Genomic DNA, 18,933 nt, shown 5'->3' with positions numbered 1-18,933 from the left:
TGGCGTAGTCAGGAAGTAGTCTTTGCTATCAAGTTACTGTTCTATTTGACCGTGTAGCCTACAGACTTTTTTGAGTGAGGGTAGTGTTCCGTTCAGCGGACGTCACACATACAAAAAATGTCGCCAAAAATGTTTTCCGGTCTGATGAACTTCTTTGAACCCTTCGGTCCGACAGAAGGTTTTGTGAAAGGTGAACAATAAATCCCGCATTCCTCTCTTTTATTACATGAGCAAGCGTGCAAATCATTGACACAATTACATATTGAACACTTAAGTGTGTTTATGTGTGTCACACCAGCAGACTGTGTGCGTTTGTCTTTTTTTAAACAAGATATATGCGTAACTCCATAATGAGAACTGCAACCACACGTGATTTACAATCTGTGTCAGGTCCAGTTCCTTCTTCGTCATTTTACAGCGCTTATTAATGCACCTGAGAAACGCTCGGTCATCAGTTTTATGGTCGGGGTGGGGTCAAGTGGGGCAATGCAGCCATGAAGTGCAAAAAAAAAAAAGACTGTAAAAAAAATAAAAAAATAAAAAGTGTGAGCTCTAGCGTCTATCCTGTACTTTGTAGTTTAGAGGAAAATTACCCCAAACAACCAATATGGCTTCATTTAAAAAATAAATAAATATATAAAATAAATATTTGATAATTTTAAAAAAAGTACAGTAAATTCTGGACTATAAGCCGCTATTTTTTTCCTACACTTTGAGACCTGCGGCTTGTAAGACGGGTTGGAGAATTTATGGATTTTTGTTCGCTGGCGGCAATAATAAAAATAAAAAAACAATAAAAAAAAACAAGCAAAAACACTGACAGAGTGTGTTATTGTTTGTGCTATGGCGCCATCTTTTGGACAAATTCGCTCACTGCAGGTGCTGCAGTGCCCTTCCAGTTGTTTGGTTTTTTTTTAACCTGAGTGCCGTCCATAGCGTTTCTACTTGTACGTATTCTTCATTCATCACTCCACGCAACCATAAAACTAAAACAATTCGTACTTACTGAGGCGTCCCATGTGTGATGTCTGTAGGAGTGTTTTCATGCAAATTTGTTTGTGCTATCATAACATAATCAAACTAGCGTCGTTAGCATTAGCTAATATGTCAACATGTTTGCGAGTGTCTGTGTTAGTATTATTAACTTACAATGGTTTCAGTTTCACAAATTCCTCAGTAAATTCACCAAAACATCACCGTGGAGTTATTGAGTCTGTTTGGCTGATTAGAGAGCTGGCTTGCGCAGCTAGAGGGTCTATGATGATGGCTTCTGTTTTGTTTGATCAGCCGTTTTACTGCCATTTTGCAGACATGGTTTGGAAACAATTAATTAACATTTACAAAATATTTCTGTGTAAATAACTCATTTCCCAACGTATATATCTGTGGCTTATAGTCTGGTGCGACTAATTTACGGAAAACTATTTAGTGGGTGCGGCTTATATCCTAGTGCGCTCTATAGTCAGTAAAATACAGTACTTACATTTTCTTTAATTGTTTTTTTTTTTACTTTCAATTGTTAGCTTTTTAAAACAGTCTGCAAAAACTAAGCATAACAATATAAATCAATCAATCAATCAATTAAAACCTTTTTCATAGAGCACTTTTCATACGGAGGCAAGTTGCAACATATAGCAGTATTGAAGGAAAACAAACCGACTAAAAACGTGCACACACATTTCCACATCTACTTACTTACTTACTTAGGCCTTTAAATTCCCTAAGGAACATAGGCCATTGATGAAACTCCTCCATCCCCTTTGGTCTTGTGCCCTCCGCTCCAGTTGTTGCCATGACAGCCCTTGCGCCTTCATCTCCTGCTCTGTGGTTCTTCTCCAGGTGGCTCAAGGCCTTCCTCTCTTCCTCTTGCCTTGCGGGTTCCATGTTAGAGCATGTTTTGTGATTGATCTATTGTGTCTACGCAGTTTGTGACCAATCCAGTTCAATTTCCTCCTCCTGATTTGTGTTTCTATTGTGTCTTGTCTAGTGAGGTCCCACAGGTTGGCATTGGAGATGGTGTTAGGCCAGTAGATACCTAGGAGGCGACGGAGGCATCGGTTGAAGAATGTCTGTATTTTGTTGAGTATGTTGGCGGTGATCTTCCAGGTTTCTGAACTGTAGAGTAAGGTGGATTTAACGTTTGAGTTGAAGATTTGCAGTTTGGTCTTGAGTGAGATGTTTTTTGCTTTCCAGATTTTATTTAGGATAGTGAATATGGTCCTTGCTTTTCCAATTCTGGCACTGACATCCTCCTCCGTTCCTCCGTCCACAGCAATAATGCTTCCTAGGTATGTAAAGGTGGCAACCTCGTCTAACTGGTTATGATCCATGTTTATTGGGGAGTTGTTCTTGTTGTTGATACGCATTAACTTAGTTTTTGATGTGTTGATTTTGAGTCCAAGCGAAGCAGCTGTTGTTTCCAGTTTGCCTGATTTCTCCTGCATATGTTGGTGTGTGTGTGCTAGGAGTGCTAAATCATCAGCAAAATCCAGGTCTTCCAACTGCTCGGTCAGGCTCCACTGTATGCCGGTTCGGTTATTGCTTGTTGTTTGTGTCATGGTCCAGTCTATACAGAGGATGAACAGGAAGGGCGAGAGCATGCATCCCTGCCGCACCCCAGTCAGGACCTCAAAGGGCTCTGACAGGCAGCCATCATGGAGGACACGACACTGCATCCCTCGGTAGGTGTTCTTGATAAGGTTAATCAACTTTTGGGGGAATGCCATAGTGAGCCATCACTCTCCACAGCATCTCCCGATCCACACTGTCAAAAGCCTTTTCAAAATCGATGAAGTTGACATAGACAGCGGAGTTCCATGGCGAAGTTGGTAGAGTGGCCGTGCCAGCAATCGGAGGGTTGCTGGTTACTGGGGTTCAATCCCCACCTTCTACCATCCTAGTCACGTCCGTTGTGTCCTTGGGTAAGACACTTCACCCTTGCTCCTGATGGCTGCTGGTTAGCGCCTTACACGGCAGCTCCCGCCATCAGTGTGTGAATGTGTGTGTGTGAATGGGTGAATGTGGAAATACTGTCAAAGCGCTTTGAGTACCTTGAAGGTAGAAAAGCGCTATACAAGTATAACCCGTTTACCATTTACCATTTATCTCATCCGGCCTCTCTGCCTTGCCTCCTCTCAGGGCCCTGATGGCCATCTTGATTTCTGTCTTGGTGGAAGGGTTGCAGTTTATTCCCAACAGGTCTGTGGCTGGTGGGATCTCTGCTGTCAGTTGGGGGGGTTGTCTATTGAGCAGTTCTCTAAAGTGTTCTGTCCATCTCTTTGGTTGATCCTCCTTGTTTGTGAGTAGTGTACCTTGTGTGTTTTTAATGTGTGATTGTGACTGTTGAAACTTGCCTATGAGTTTTTTTGTAGTTATGTAAAGTTCTTTGAGATTGTTTTTCCCTGCTGCCTCCTCTGCCTGTTGTGCCAAATCCTCAATTAACTTATTTTTGTCCTTTCTGACACTTTTCTGCACTTCTTTGTTTGCTGCTTCATATTCTTTCTGTGCTGTGGCCTTCGTTGCTCTGGTTTTGCTTCTATTTAGTACCTCCTTTTTTTCCCTTCTCTCACCTACTTTCTTGAACGTTTCCATGGAAAGCCACGGTTTGTTATTTCCCTTTCTTCTCCCAACCACTTCTTGACATGTCTCTTTCCATATTGTTTTCAGACTATTCCATTTATCCTCCACTGATGTAGGAGTTTCTTGCAGACCTTGTAGTGCTTGGAAGCGGTTGTGTAGTGTGACTTTGTACAGTTCTGATGTGCCTATATCTTGAAATTGTTGTATGTTGAATTTGACTCTTCCTTCTCTATGTGTTGTGCGTTTTAATTTCAGCTGGATTTTTGCTGTAAGTAGGTGATGCGTCAGCTCCCCTTTTCACTCTGACATCCAGCAATGAGCGTCTAAACTTTTGGCTAATGCAGATGTGGTCGATCTGGTTTTCTGTTACATGGTCAGCAGACACCCAGGTTGCTTTATGCACATCCTTGTCTTGGAAAATTGTCCCACCAATGACCAAGCTGTTGTCTGCACAAACTGCTGCAAATCTTTCTCCGTTTTCATTCATGGTTCCTAGTCCTTGTCTTCCCATGTTCAATTCATAGCCATTGTTGTTTCCTCCTAACTTTGTGTTCATGTCTCCCATCAGAATCATGATGTCCTTTCCTTTTTTGGTCTCAAGTATGTGGTATAGTTGGTTGTAGAAATTATCCTTGATTTCATCGTCTGCGTCGTTACTGGTAATGTAGCATTGTACTACGTGGAGGTTTATTTTCTCGTGTGTAGTTTGGAATTTGGCTGTGATAATCCTCGAATTGACGGGTTCCCAGCTGATGAGGGCCCTCTGTGCCTCTGTGGAGAGCATGAACGCAACTCCCTCTGTGTGTGATGCCAAATCTTCTGGGTGTCCAGAGTACAGTATGGATTCACCGCTCGCCAACTTGACCTGCCCTGAATGTAGCCATCTGGTTTCACACAGACCAAGGAGAGATAGTCTGTACCTCCTCATCTCCTCCGTGATTACTGCCGTCTTTCCGGCTGCATACATAGTTCTCACGTTCCATGTAGCAATGTTGGTGGGTTGTCTATGGTTCAGAAGCTTCGGACGCACTGTCTCCTTGCGGTTTTCCATGTACACCGTAATTTGCTCTTTAGTGTGGGGCACTGAAGAGGCTTCCTTTCCAAGACGTTGGGGTTTAAAGTTTTTCATCAATGTTTCTGTAGCATAAGATATTTTTTACAGGTTTGGGTTGCTAGCCCAAAGCCCAACTTTCCACCAGTACTGGCTTCCGGAGTTTTTGGAGTCGGTTTGTTAGTCCCATTCCCTTAGCCTATTGTCCTCCAGGCAATGGATTACAGTCTCATACCACATGAGACCAGACCGGTTTTGGGTCATGTACAAGCTTCCCCGGCACGTCAAGCCCAACCAACTCCTGTTACTGTGTAATGAAAAGCTGCATTTAAGGCAAGCATTTCATACCAGCAGCACCAGGCAGACATTTCCACATGCATGCACTTAAATGTCATCTAGAAAATAATGTAAAAATATATTTTTTTAAATTAATTAATACAAATAAAAAATAAATCACAAATGAATAAAAAATATGTACAATAATATAATAATAATAATAATAATAATAATAATAATAATAATAATAATAATAGTAGCAGTAATAACAATAAATTAGATTTTTTTTTAAAAAGGAAAATACCATTTTGATTTGTTTGATTTTTTAGTATCAAATAGCTAATAAAAAATGTTTACAGTTAAAATAATACATTGGAATTAATTTTTATTTATTGAGTTTATTTATTTTTAAAAAAAAATTTAGTATCAAAATCGTTCAAATCGGTCAAAATATTTTTACAGTTTAAAGAAGGATCTATTTTTTATTTTTTTCAGGCAAATTGATGCACTTTTTAATATATTTTGTTAGAGACTAAAAAAATAATTTGAATAAAGTTAATCAACATTTCTTTAGTCTGTTTTTTTTAATATAATAAGGATGCAATGTTATGCAGAGGTGTACTCATAACAATGTTATGGACAATTGATACTATTCTACGGAGCCCCTAAAGGGACATGGGAATTTTTTTTTTTAGACATGTATCTCGTGTGCACGAGAAAGTATCTCGTGGTCACGAGAAACTTTCTTTTTATAAAAAATAAAAATAAAAAAAATATTTTTTTTTTTTTTTTTTTTTTTACTAAAAGTTTCTCGTGGCCATGAGAAAGCATTGGATGCATGCTGATGGTTTGGTGTGTGTTAAAATGGCAGTTTAGGAGTTAATATGGCTGTATTTCCAATTAGGACTTTCCCCCATGTGTGTTGTGGCAAAATGTGAATGCTTGATTAGTAGGTGTGAGACAAACACTTTATCTTCCTGGTTATTGTAACGCTGTAAAGTTTCTCGTGGCCACGAGAAACTTTTAGTTAAAAAAAATAAAAAATAAAAAAAATTATTATTATTATTATTTTTTTTAATAAAAAGTTTCTCGTGGCCACGAGATACATGTCTAAAAAAAAAAAATTCCCATGTCCCTTTAGGGGCTCCGTACTATTCATAGTCACGGTGGTATTCTTCTTTCTTGGGAGACGTAACAAAAAAAATCAGCACAAATAGTTCACTTTTTTTTTTTTGCGGGTTAAAGTGTTTTATATATTGTGTTCCTGAGTTATAAATGAATTTGAATGTATTTGTATTAATTGAGTTTATTTATTCAGATTTTTTTTTTAGTATCAAATTGTGAGGAACTTGCATGGATTAGTGACCCCAAGATGCAGGAACCAGGAGAACGGTGAACAGGTAAGAAGCGTTTAATTACTCCAAACAGAGAAGGAAGCAGTCTTGCATGTAACAGAACCAAACATAAATCAATCTTCGAGCACTGAGGAGCACTCGAGACAGGCATAAATAGGAACATGCTGATTGGCAGCAGGTGTGGACCGGCTGCCAATCAACAGCAGGTGAGGTAAAAAACACAGCGCTCAGCGGGACAACCAGGAAGTCGAAACAAAACAAGAGCACTGACAGGAAGTGAATACAAAACAAGGAAACAAACAGAAATGAAGTGACAGATCGTCACACAAATGGCTCAAAAGTTGTTTACAGTTTAAATAAGGATCTATTTTTTTCATTATTTATATCCAAGATGGCGGCGCTTCAATGCAGCGGCTTCTTGCGAGCGCTCCTGGAAGTGTAGACCGTTTTGGCAAAAATACCCCTCAATTCAGTCAATTTCATGGCTGGCTCACAGCGTGTTCACCCCGTGATCACTTACGACCGACTTACGATTCTGGATGTGGAGAGATCGGGCCATTCTGGGCTGAAAGATGCGTGTACGGTGGACCTACTCGCTAGCTTGGGAATTCTTCGCGAGCTACATCCAGCAGTGGCCTTTGAAGCAGCGGCGTCTACTACCAGCGGAGACCGTCAACGAAAGAGACGTAAGCGATGCGCTCGGAAGCAGAAACGGGGGTGTCGGGCGGGGCTGACAACAAAGCTAAATGCGTTGTTGTTAGCGGGGCTAACGAAAAAGCTAAATGCTAATCCACAAAGAAGCGCTAATAAGGAGTCTGTTAAGCTAGAACTAGCCAGCGCCAGGCTGGATAATCCCTGCACACATAGCAATTCTCTTAGAATAATATACAACTCACATAATGTTTTTTCTGCGTCAGAGGTGGACATGCATTTTACTGAGGTGTCAAACAATCTAAAAATTCCTGTCATATCAATTCCTAGATATGGTCGAAACTATTTAAAGTGCACTACGCATAATAAACGTAACATTATTAATATTGCTACTACGGATACTTTCAACAAAAACTCCTCAAAACAGCCCACTACCTATAATATGGGCTTTTTAAATATAAGGTCATTGTCTTCCAAAACGTTATTAGTTAATGAAGTCATCAGAGACAACAATCTTGATGTCGTTTGTCTAGCCGAGACCTGGCTCAAACCAGACGAATTTTTTGCGCTGGGTGAGGCGTCTCCTCCTGGCTATACGGGAACGCATATTGCCCGTCCCATTAAAAGGGGTGGGGGTGTTGCACTAATATACAACAAAAACTTTAGCCTTACCTCGGACCTAAATAATAAATATAACTCGTTTGAGGTGCTTACTGTGAAGTTTGTCACACCGCTGCCTCTACACCTGGCTGTCATCTACCGCCCCCCAGGGCCCTATTCGGACTTTATCAATGAATTTTCAGAGTTCGTTGCTGATCTAGTGACGCACGCCGACAATATAATCATAATGGGAGACTTTAACATCCATATGAATACCCCATCGGACTCTCCATGCGTGACGCTCCAGACTATAATTGATAGCTGTGGTCTTACACAAATAATAAATGAACCCACGCATCGCAACGGTAATACGATAGATCTAGTGCTTGTCAGGGGTGTCACCACCTCTAAAGTTACGATACTCCCGTACACTAAAGTAATGTCCGATCATTACCTTATAAAATTCTAAGTTCTGACTCATTGTCAACAAACTAATAATAATAATAATAACTACTATAGCAGCCGCAACATTAATGCTGCCACAACGACGACTCTTACTGACCTACTGCCTTCGGTAATGGCACCATTCCCAAATTATGTGGGCTCTATTGATAACCTCACTAACAGCTTTAACGACGCCCTGCGCGACACCATTGATAGTGTAGCACCGCTAAAGCTAAAAAGGGCCCCTAAAAGGCGTACCCCATGGTTTACAGAAGAAACTAAAGCCCAGAAATTATCATGTAGAAAGCTGGAACGCAAATGGCGTGCGACTAAACTTGAGGTTTTCCATCAAGCATGGAGTCATAGTTTAATAACTTATAAACGCATGCTTTCCTCAGCTAAAGCTAAATATTACTCAAATCTCATCCACCTCAACAAAAATGATCCTAAATTTTTGTTTAGTACAGTAGCATCGGTAACCCAACAAGGGACTCCTCCCAGTAGCTCCACCCACTCAGCAGATGACTTTATGAATTTCTTTAATAAGAAAATTGAAGTGATTAGAAAAGAGATTAAAGACAATGCATCTCAGCTACAACTGGGTTCTATTAACACAAATATGACTGTATATAGGACGGACACCGCCCTCCAAAATAGTTTCTCTCTCTTTGATGAAATAACATTGGAGGAATTGTTAAAATGTGTAAATGGGACAAAACAAACAACATGTTTACTTGACCCAATTCCTGGGAAACTTATCAAGGAGCTTTTTGTTTTATTAGGTCCATCAGTGTTAAATATTATAAACTTATCACTTTCCTCTGGCACTGTTCCCCTAGCATTCAAAAAAGCGGTTATTCATCCTCTACTCAAAAGACCTAACCTCTATCCTGACCTCATGGTAAACTACCGGCCGGTGTCCCACCTTCCGTTTATCTCGAAAATTCTCGAAAAAATTGTCGCACAGCAGCTAAATGAACACTTAGCGTCTAACAATCTCTGTGAACCTTTTCAGTCCGGTTTCAGGGCAAATCACTCTACGGAGACAGCCCTCGCAAAAATGACTAATGATCTATTGCTAACGATGGATTCTGATGCGTCATCTATGTTGCTGCTTCTTGATCTTAGCGCCGCTTTCGATACTGTTGATCATAATATTTTATTAGAGCGTATCAAAACGCGTATTGGGATGTCAGACTTAGCCTTGTCTTGGTTTAACTCTTATCTTACTGACAGGATGCAGTGTGTCTCCCATAACAATGTGACCTCGGACTATGTTAAGGTAACGTGCGGAGTTCCCCAGGGTTTGGTTCTTGGCCCTGCACTCTTTAGTATTTACATGCTGCCGCTAGGTGACATCATACGCAAATACGGTGTTAGCTTTCACTGTTATGCTGATGACACCCAACTCTACATGCCCCTAAAGCTGACCAACACGCCGGATTGTAGTCAGCTGGAGGCGTGTCTTAATGAAATTAAACAATGGATGTCCGCTAACTTTTTGCAACTCAACGCTAAGAAAACGGAAATGCTGATTATCGGTCCTGCTCAACACCGACATCTATTTAATAATACCACCTTAACATTTGACAACCAAACAATTAAACAAGGCGACTCGGTAAAGAATCTGGGTATTATCTTCGACCCAACTCTCTCGTTTGAGTCACACATTAAGACTGTTACTAAAACGGCCTTCTTTCATCTCCGTAATATCGCTAAAATTCGTTCCATTTTGTCCACAAGCGATGCTGAGATCATTATCCATGCGTTCGTTACATCTCGTCTCGATTACTGTAACGTTTTATTTTCGGGCCTCCCTATGTCTAGCATTAAAAGATTACAGTTGGTACAAAATGCGGCTGCTAGACTTTTGACAAAAACAAGAAAGTTTGATCATATTACGCCTATACTGGCTCACTTGCACTGGCTTCCTGTGCACCTAAGATGCGACTTTAAGGTTTTACTACTTACGTATAAAATACTACACGGTCAAGCTCCTGCCTATCTTGCCGACTGTATTGTACCATATGTCCCGGCAAGAAATCTGCGTTCAAAGAACTCCGGCTTATTAGTGATTCCCAGAGCCCAAAAAAAGTCTGCGGGCTATAGAGCGTTTTCTATTCGGGCTCCAATACTATGGAATGCCCTCCTGGTAAAAGTTAGAGATGCTACCTCAGTAGAAGCATTTAAGTATCATCTTAAAACTCATTTGTATACTCTAGCCTTTAAATAGACTCCCTGTTTAGACCAGTTGATCTGCCGTTTCTTTTCTTTTCTTTTCTACTCTGCTCCAAACCCGGGATGGACCGCTAGCCTGTTCATCAGATGGGGACATCTCATCGCTGCTGACCCGTCTCCACTCGGGATGGTTCCTGCTGGCCCACTATGGACTGGACTCTCGCTGATGTGTTGGACTTTCACAATATTATGTCAGACCCACTCGACATCCATTGCTTTCGGTCTCCCCTAGAGGGGGGGGGGGGGTTACCCACATATGCGGTCCTCTCCAAGGTTTCTCATAGTCATTCACATTGACGTCCCACTGGGGTGAGTTTTCCTTGCCCGTATGTGGGCTCTGTACCGAGGATGTCGTTGTGGCTTGTTCAGCCCTTTGAGACACTTGTGATTTAGGGCTATATAAATAAACATTGATTGATTGATTGATTGATTATTTCAGGCAATTTGATGCACTTTAATTATTTTTGTTAAGGACTAAAAAAAAAAAAAAAAAATTAAAGTTAATCAATATTTATTTTCTGTTTTTTTTTATATAATAAGGATACAATGTTATGCAGAGGTGTACTTATAACAATTTTATATACAATTGATACTATTCATAGTCTCGGTGGTATTCTTCTTTCTCGGGGGACGTAACAAAAAAGAAATGTGCACAAATTGGTCTAATTATTTTTTGTTATAAATACATTTTAACGTATTTTTATTTATTAAGTTTATTTATTTAGATTTTTTTGTTTCAAATGGTTCAAATCGGTCAAAAAATGTTTACAGTTTAAAGGAGGCTCTATTTTTATTTATTTTTTGGGCAAATTGATGCACGTTTTTATATTTTTGTTAAAGACTAAAAAAGCAGTTTAAAAAAAGTTAATCAACATTTCTTTAGTCTATTTTTTTAATATAATAACGATACAATATTATGCAGAGGTGTACTTATACCAATTTAATAGACAATTATTTTTTGAGTTTATTTATTTCGATTTTTTTTAGTATCAAATGGCTCAAACAATTTTTACAGTTTAAATACAGATCGATTTTTTTTTTTTTTCAGGCAAATTGATGCAATTTTTTATTGTTTTTGTTAGAGACTAAAAAAGGAATTTTGATCAAGTTAATTACTATTGCTTTTGTGTGTTTTTTTTTAATAATAAGGATACAATGTTATGCAGAGGTGTACTTATAACAATTTTTTAGACAATTGATACTATTTATAGTCGCGGTGGTATTCTTCTTTCTCGGGGGACGCGACATAAAATAATTAAGAGCCACTGCTGAAATATTGACGAGGAAAGCAGGATTCTATGAGATGAGTTAATTATGCAGTGATTGTAATAAAAAAACAAAAAACAATTGTGATGAAAAAGTAGGGTTTAACACCTCGCTGCTTGTTTTACAGGCCCATAAAGTAAACGTCTTTTAATGAGTGTTTTGACAAGACTGGCAGCGCTCTTATATTTAACGACAACGCCTTGGAAACATAAACGGCTGAACTTAATGAGCACCTTTTGCACATATAAACACCAGAATGTTGTTTTTTTATTCTCATTCTGACACCTCCCCTGATGAAGTACAGAGCACACCTCAGACATGTATTCATCCCTGCATACAGATGTTGCACTACTTGCTTATAAACACATTATGATGGGACTGTCTGGTAATATAATGGGACTATCTGGTAATATAAGCACATTATAATGGGACTGTCTGGTGATATAAGCACACTATAATGGGGCTGTCAAGTAAAATATAAGCACATTATAAAGGGACTGTCTAGTAAAATATAAACACATTATAATGGGATTGTCTGGTGACATAAGCACCTTATAATGGGACTGTCTGGTGATATAAACACATTATAATGGGGCTGTTTGGTGATATAAGCACATTATGATGGGACTCTCTGATGATATAAGCACATTATATTGGGACTGTCTGGTGATATAAACACATTATAATGGGACTATTTGGAGATATAAGCACATTATAATGGGACTGTCTGGTGATATAAGTACATTATAATGGGACTATCTGGTGATATAAACACATTATAATGGGACTGTTTGGTATTATAAACACATTATAATGGCACTGTCTGGTGGTACAAACACATTATAATGGGGCTGTTTAGTAATGTAAACACATTATAATGGGACTGTCTGGTGGTATAAGCACATTATAATGGGACTGTCTGGTAATATAAGCACATTGTAATGGGACTGTTTGGTAATATAAGCACATTATAATGGGACTGAAACAGTCCCATTATAATGTGACTGTCTGGTAATGTAAGCACATTATAATTGGACTGTCTGGTAATATAAGAACATTATAATGGGACTGTCTGGTAATATAAGCACATTATAATGGGACTGTTTGGTAATATAAGCACATTATAATGGGACTGTCTGGTAATAAATAAATGATAAATGGGTTATACTTGTATAGCGCTTTTCTACCTTCAAGGTACTCAAAGCGCTTTGACAGTATTTCCACATTCACCCATTCACACACACACTGATGGCGGGAGCTGCCATGCAAGGCGCTAACCAGCACCCATCAGGAGCAAGGGTGAAGTGTCTTGCCCAAGGACACAACGGATGTGACTAGGATGGTAGAAGCTGAGGATTGAACCCCAGTAACAAGCAACCCTCCGATTGCTGGCACGGCCACTCTACCACCTGCGCCACGCCGTCCCAATATAAGCACATTATAATGGGACTGTTTGGTAATATAAGCACATTATAATGGGACTGTCTGGTAATATAAGCACATTATAATGGGACTGTTTGGTAATATAAGCACATTATAATGGGACTGTTTGGTAATATAAGCACATTATAATGGGACTGTCTGGTAATATAAGAACATTATAATGGGACTGTCTGGTAATATAAGAACATTATAACGGGACTGTCTGGTGATATAATAACATTATAATGGGACTGTCTGGTTAGGTAAACACATTATAATGGGACTGTCTGGTTATGTAACCACATTATACTGGAACGGCTTGTCATGACAACTCCGTACAGTTGAAAGCCATCATAACTTCATCTTAAACGTCCATGGTCTGCCAGAGCATAAGAAGACGAAGCAGAAGGGACTTGTGTTGCCCACTCAAAGAGTGTTTAAAGGTAATGTTTTTGCATTGCAGCCTGCAAAAAACAACACTGTGTGTTAAATGTGTTAAAAGTGTTTCTCACAAAGAGAGAACAAATGAAGGCGATGGAGGTCGGGGGTGGAGTCTCCTGGGACGCCGACTGAAACCACTCAACTTCACCTTTGACCTCTGGCTTCCGTCTTCCGTCCAAGGTAAGATGACAATCATTGGTACTTTAACTTGAACTTTAAAAACATTGACAGAGCCTTTTGTGAGCCCCTTCATCTTTCCAAGCACCAAAACAAGGCAGTTTGCAGCAGCGTTAGCGTGTTAGCTAAGTGTGTGTCCGTAGCTTCGATGCTATTGAGCTAATGACTGCAGGTTAGCAGAAAGGTTAGCAGCTCTAGCATAATGTGCTAAAGTGCTAACATGACACTTTTAACAGGAGCATCATGTTAGGTTAGCATATTCGCTAGTAGAAAAAACATGATCGACTTACAGCTGCCACATCTGCAGCTGCTGACTGATGGGCGATTGCACAACTTTATTTGAAGATGTGTAGGGAAGCCTTTTCTTTCCCTACTTTACAAAGTTGTTCTTCATCAAGTAGTGGACATTTTAGGCTTAGAATTATTAGTTTAAAGCATTATAATTATTATATTTGTAATTATAATGAGGTATATTTGATTTTAGGATGTGTAGGGAAGCCTTTTTTTTTTTTTTTTTTTTTTACAAAACAGGATTTGTATTGGATTCAGTTAGGAAAGTGTTGGTGCATATGAAAATCTAATTTTTTTTATAAATTTTTAATAAATACAATAAATGAATTAAAATTAGTCACATTTGATTTTAAGATGTGCGGCAAAGCCTTTTTTTGGAATGTATTTTTTTATTTTTTTTATTTTTAAGATAATTTTACATTAAAAAATTGTCATCCGTCAAGTTTTGGACTTTTTAAACTTGCAATTATTAGTCTAAATCATTTAAGATGAGTAGAAAAGCTGGGGAAAAAAAGATAATTTTCTATTAAAAAGTTGTCCTCCATCTTTTTAGGCTTACAATTATTAATTTAAAGCATTAAAATGTGTCAGGATTACGGTAAATAAAAAAATATGTGAGAAAACACATTTTAATTCATATCCATATTATATTTTGAGATGTGTAGCGAAGCCTTTTTCTTTTCTTTTTCTTTCTCTGCTTAGGCTGCTGCCCCCGCAACCTGACCTTGGATAAGTGGAAGAAAATGGATGAATGGAGTATTACAGTACATCAAATATATGTTATAAAACAACTAACCTTGGCTAATTTGTTTTTAATTAGCTGTGTTTGATTTTAGGATGTGTAGCAAATTTTTAAATGTTCTTTCTGAATGTATTATTTAAAGCATTATAATATGTCAGGATCACAGTATATTAAAAATATGTGATTAAACAACACATTTTGGAAAAAAAAAATTGTAATTAGCTGTATTTGATTTTAAGATGTGTAGTAAAGCCTTTTTTTTTTTTTTTTCTTTTTCTCCTTTTTTTAAGATAATAAAAGTTGTCCTCCATCAAGTAGTGGACTTTTTGGGCTTAACATTATTAGTTTAGAGCAGAGGTCCCACATAACACAACATGCTCACTTTGTGGATATTATTAAAAAATGTCCAAACACCATACATAATTCACAGCCATTTAAAGTCACTGCAATGCATGATGGGAAAAAGGGGGAAAGGAACATAAACAAATCTTTGCCAAGTTTTACAAAATTAGCCACATTTGATTTTAAGATGTGTAGCGAAGCCTTTGTTTTAGACAAAATAACCATATTTTATTTCAAGATGTGTACTGAAGCGTTGAATATATCTGCTCCAATAGGCATGCATATTTATCACGGCTGAAGAGAAATTTCAAGGTTTTTCACCATGAAAAATGATTCAAAGTATTTAGACTCGCAGTAGTCCTGTTCTTTGTTACCACTTAAAGAGAGTCGTGTTTCAGAAACAGTTAGCACGCTCTTACGGGTTTAGCTTGAGCTTTCTCAGCGGCTAAGCTAATGCTACGCTAACCAAGGCGAGATGTCACAGGGTCAAAGGTTAAAACCACACTGGCTTCTGCTGGGAAATTGGTTTTCTTTAGGCCAGTGTGTGTGTGTGTGTGTGTGTGTGTGTGTGTGACCACCAACTTAATACCCTGTGTGGTTTGAGTGTTGGTTCTTAGTCTTGTTTCTTGTTTCTGCGGTAGGCAGAGTGATCACACCATTTAAGGATCTTTGAGTGGCAAGCAATTCCTGTCTTATTGAGGATCTTTGACTAGTGTTTTTATCTCCACGACAATACATCGGCGAAATGCTTTAGCTACGAGCTAACGTGATAGCATCGTGCTTTAACTGCATATAGAAACAACAAAAATAAACCCCTGACTGGAAGGATAGATAGAAAATCAACAATACTATTAAACCGTGGACATGTAAATACACGGTTAATGCTTTCCAGGCTGGCGAAGGTTAACAATGCTGTGCTAGCGACGCCATTGAAGCTAACTTAGCAACTTAGCAACCGGACCGCACAGAGCTATGCTAAAAACATTAGCTCTCCACCTACGCCAGCCAGCCCTCATCTGCTCATCAACACTCGTGCTCACCTGCGTTCCAGCGATCGGCGGAAGGACGAAGGACTTCACCCGATGCGTTTGGCGGCCCGGAGACGTAGGAAGTCAAGGTGAGGTCGGCGGCTAGCGCGTCTGCTCTCCAACAAAGTCCTCCTGGTTGTGTTGCTGTAGTCCGCTGCTAATACACTGATCCCACCTACAACTGTCTTCTTTGCAGCCTTCATTGTTCATTAAACAAATTGCAAAAGATGTCCAGAATACTGTGGAATTATGAAATGAAAACAGAGCTTTTTGTATAGGATTCTACGGGGTACCATAACTTCCATAAACTGATTACGTCACGTGCATACGTCATCATACCGCGACGTTTCAGCCGGATATTTCCCGGGAAATTTTAAATGTCACTTTATAAGTTAACCCGGCCGTATTGGCATGTGTTGCAATGTTAAGATTTCATCATTGATATATAAACTATCAGACTGCGTGGTCGGTAGTAGTGGCTTTCAGTAGGCCTTTAAAATTAGCAGAGGGCTCCTGACTTGTAGAGGATCTTGGACTAGTGTTTTTGCATAGGCCCTTAAAATCAGCAGAGTGATCCTGTCATATAGAGGATCTTTGACTGGTGTTTTTCATAGGTTCTTGAAAGCAGCGAAGCGCTCCTGTCATATAACGGATCTGTGAGCAGCTTTCTCTGCAGTAAACAGCAGAGCGCTCCTGTGATTTAGAGGATCTTTGACTAGTGTTTTGCACTTGGTCCTTAACAACAGCAGAGCACTCCCTCTTTTAAAGGATCTTTGACTAGTGTTTTTGCACTTGGTCCGTAAAATCGGCAGAGAGCTCCCTTTTATAAAGGATCTTTGACTAGTGTTTTTGCACTTGCTCCTTAAAATCAGCAGAGCGCTCCCTCTTATAAAGGATCTTTGACTAGTGTTTTTGCACTTGCTCCTTAAAATCAGCAGAGCGCTCCCTCTTATAGAGGATCTTTGACTAGTGTTTTTGCATAGGTTCTTGAAAGCAGCAGAGCGCTCCCGTTATATAAAGGATCTGTGAGTAGCTTTCTTTGTAGTAAACAGCAGAGCGCTCCTGTGATATAGAGGATCTTTGACTAGTGTTTTTGCAGAGGGTCCTTAAAATCAGCACAGTGCTCCTGTCATTTGGAGATGATCTTTGACTCGTGTTTTTGCACTTGGTCTTTGACAACAGCAGAGCGCTCCTCATAAAGGATCTGTGATTAGCTTTCAATGCAGTAAACAGCAGAGTGCTCCTGTGATGTAGAGGATCTTTGACTAATGTTTTTATAGACGGTCTTTAAAAGAGCCATCCTGTCATTTAGAGAATCTTTGAGTAGCCTTTTTGCGGTAATTTCTTAAAAACAGCACAGCGTTCCTGTCATAAAAAGGATTTTTGACTTTTGTTTTTGCAGTAGGTCCTTTACAACAGCAGAGCACTCCTGTCATTTAAAGGATATTTGACTTGTGGTTTTTTTTGTTTTTCTTTTACAGTTGGTCTATAACAAGAACAGATCACCCCTGTCTTGTAGAGGATCTTTGAATAGCGTTGTTGTTGTTTTTGTTTTGTTTTTTTATATCCATAACAACAGCAGAGCGCTCCTCTAATACAAAGGATCTTTGACTAGTGTTTGTTGGTTGTTATTTTTTTACAGTGTGTCCTTAACAACAGCAGAGCGCTCCTGTCATATGAAGGATCTTTGACAATTTTTTTTGCAGTTGGTTCTTAAAAACAGTGGAACATTTGAGTCATTTAGAGGATCTTTGAGTAGTCCTTTTTGCACGAATTCCTTAAAAACACTAGAGCACTCCTGTGATATAGAGGATCTTTGACTATTGTTTTTGCAGTTGGTGCTTAACAACAACAGAGTGCTCCTGTGACATAGAGGATCTTTGACAAGTGTTTTTGCAGTTGGTTCTTAAAAACAGTGGAGCATTTGAGTTATATAGAGGATCTTTGACTAGTGTTTTTGCAGTTGCTTCTTAAACTTAGCAGAGCGCTTCTGTCACATAAAGGATCTGTGAGTAGCTTTCTTTGCAGTAAACCGGAGAACTCTCCTGTGATATAGACGATCTTTGACTATTGTTTTTGCAGATGGTCTTTAAAAACAGTAGAGCCATCCTGTCATATAGAGGATCTTTGAGTAGCCCTTTTTGTGGTAATTTCTTAAAAACACAGTCAAATAAAGGATCTTGGACTACTGTTTTTGCAGTTGGTCTAAATAACAGCAGAGTGCTCCTGTCATATAAAGGATCTTTGAGTTGTGTTTGCCAGTTGGTCTTTAAAACAGTAGCGCATTCCCGTAATTTAGAGGATCTTTGACTTGTGTTTTTGTATTTGGTCTTTAACAACAGCAGAGTACTCCTGTCATATAAAGGATCTTTGACTTGAGTTTTTGCTGATGGTCTTTAAAACATTAGAGCATTTCCGTTTTATAGAGGATCTACGACAAACCTTTTTTGCGATAATTCCTTAAAAACAGCAGACCACTCCTGTTATAAAAAGGATCTTTGACTACTGCTATTGCAGTAAGTCCTAAAAACAGCAGAGCTCTCCTGTGATACAAAGGATATTTGACCACTGCTTCTGCAGTAAGTTCTTAAAAATATCAGAGCTATCCTGTTATATAAAGGATCGTTGACTACTGCTATTGCTGTAAGTCCTTAAAAACAGCAGAGCTCTACTGTAATATAAAGGATCTTTGACTTGTCTTTGCACTAAGTCCTACAAACAGAGCGCTCCTGTGATTTAGATGATCCTTGAGTAGCTTGTTTGCAGTAGATTCTCAAAAACAGCCCCGTGCTTTTGTTAAATAGAGGATCTTTTCAGTTGGTCCTTAGAAACATTGGAGAGCTCTTGTCTTATAGATGATCTTCAGCTAGCATTTGTGAGGTCTGTCTTTAAAAAAAACAGCAGAGTGGACCTGTCATATAGAGGATCTTTTGTGCGTTCGAAGTCTGTAGCTACCTGAAACTTAAAAAAAAAACAACAACTTTAAAATACTTCAAACACTTCTAACATACTTTTTTGAATTTAGTACCT

At 38.9% G+C, this 18,933-nt stretch overlaps 1 pseudogene; it reads right to left on the bottom strand.

The window, feature by feature from the left end:
* Positions 1–1,703: 1,703 nt before the first annotated feature.
* Positions 1,704–4,708, bottom strand: LOC133648651 (uncharacterized; annotated as a pseudogene).
* Positions 4,709–18,933: the final 14,225 nt, after the last annotated feature.

The sequence above is a fragment of the Entelurus aequoreus genome, linkage group LG01 (genome assembly GCF_033978785.1).
Source record: "Entelurus aequoreus isolate RoL-2023_Sb linkage group LG01, RoL_Eaeq_v1.1, whole genome shotgun sequence".
Lineage (NCBI taxonomy): Eukaryota > Metazoa > Chordata > Actinopteri > Syngnathiformes > Syngnathidae > Entelurus > Entelurus aequoreus.
This window is presented reverse-complemented; position numbering and strand designations above follow the sequence as displayed.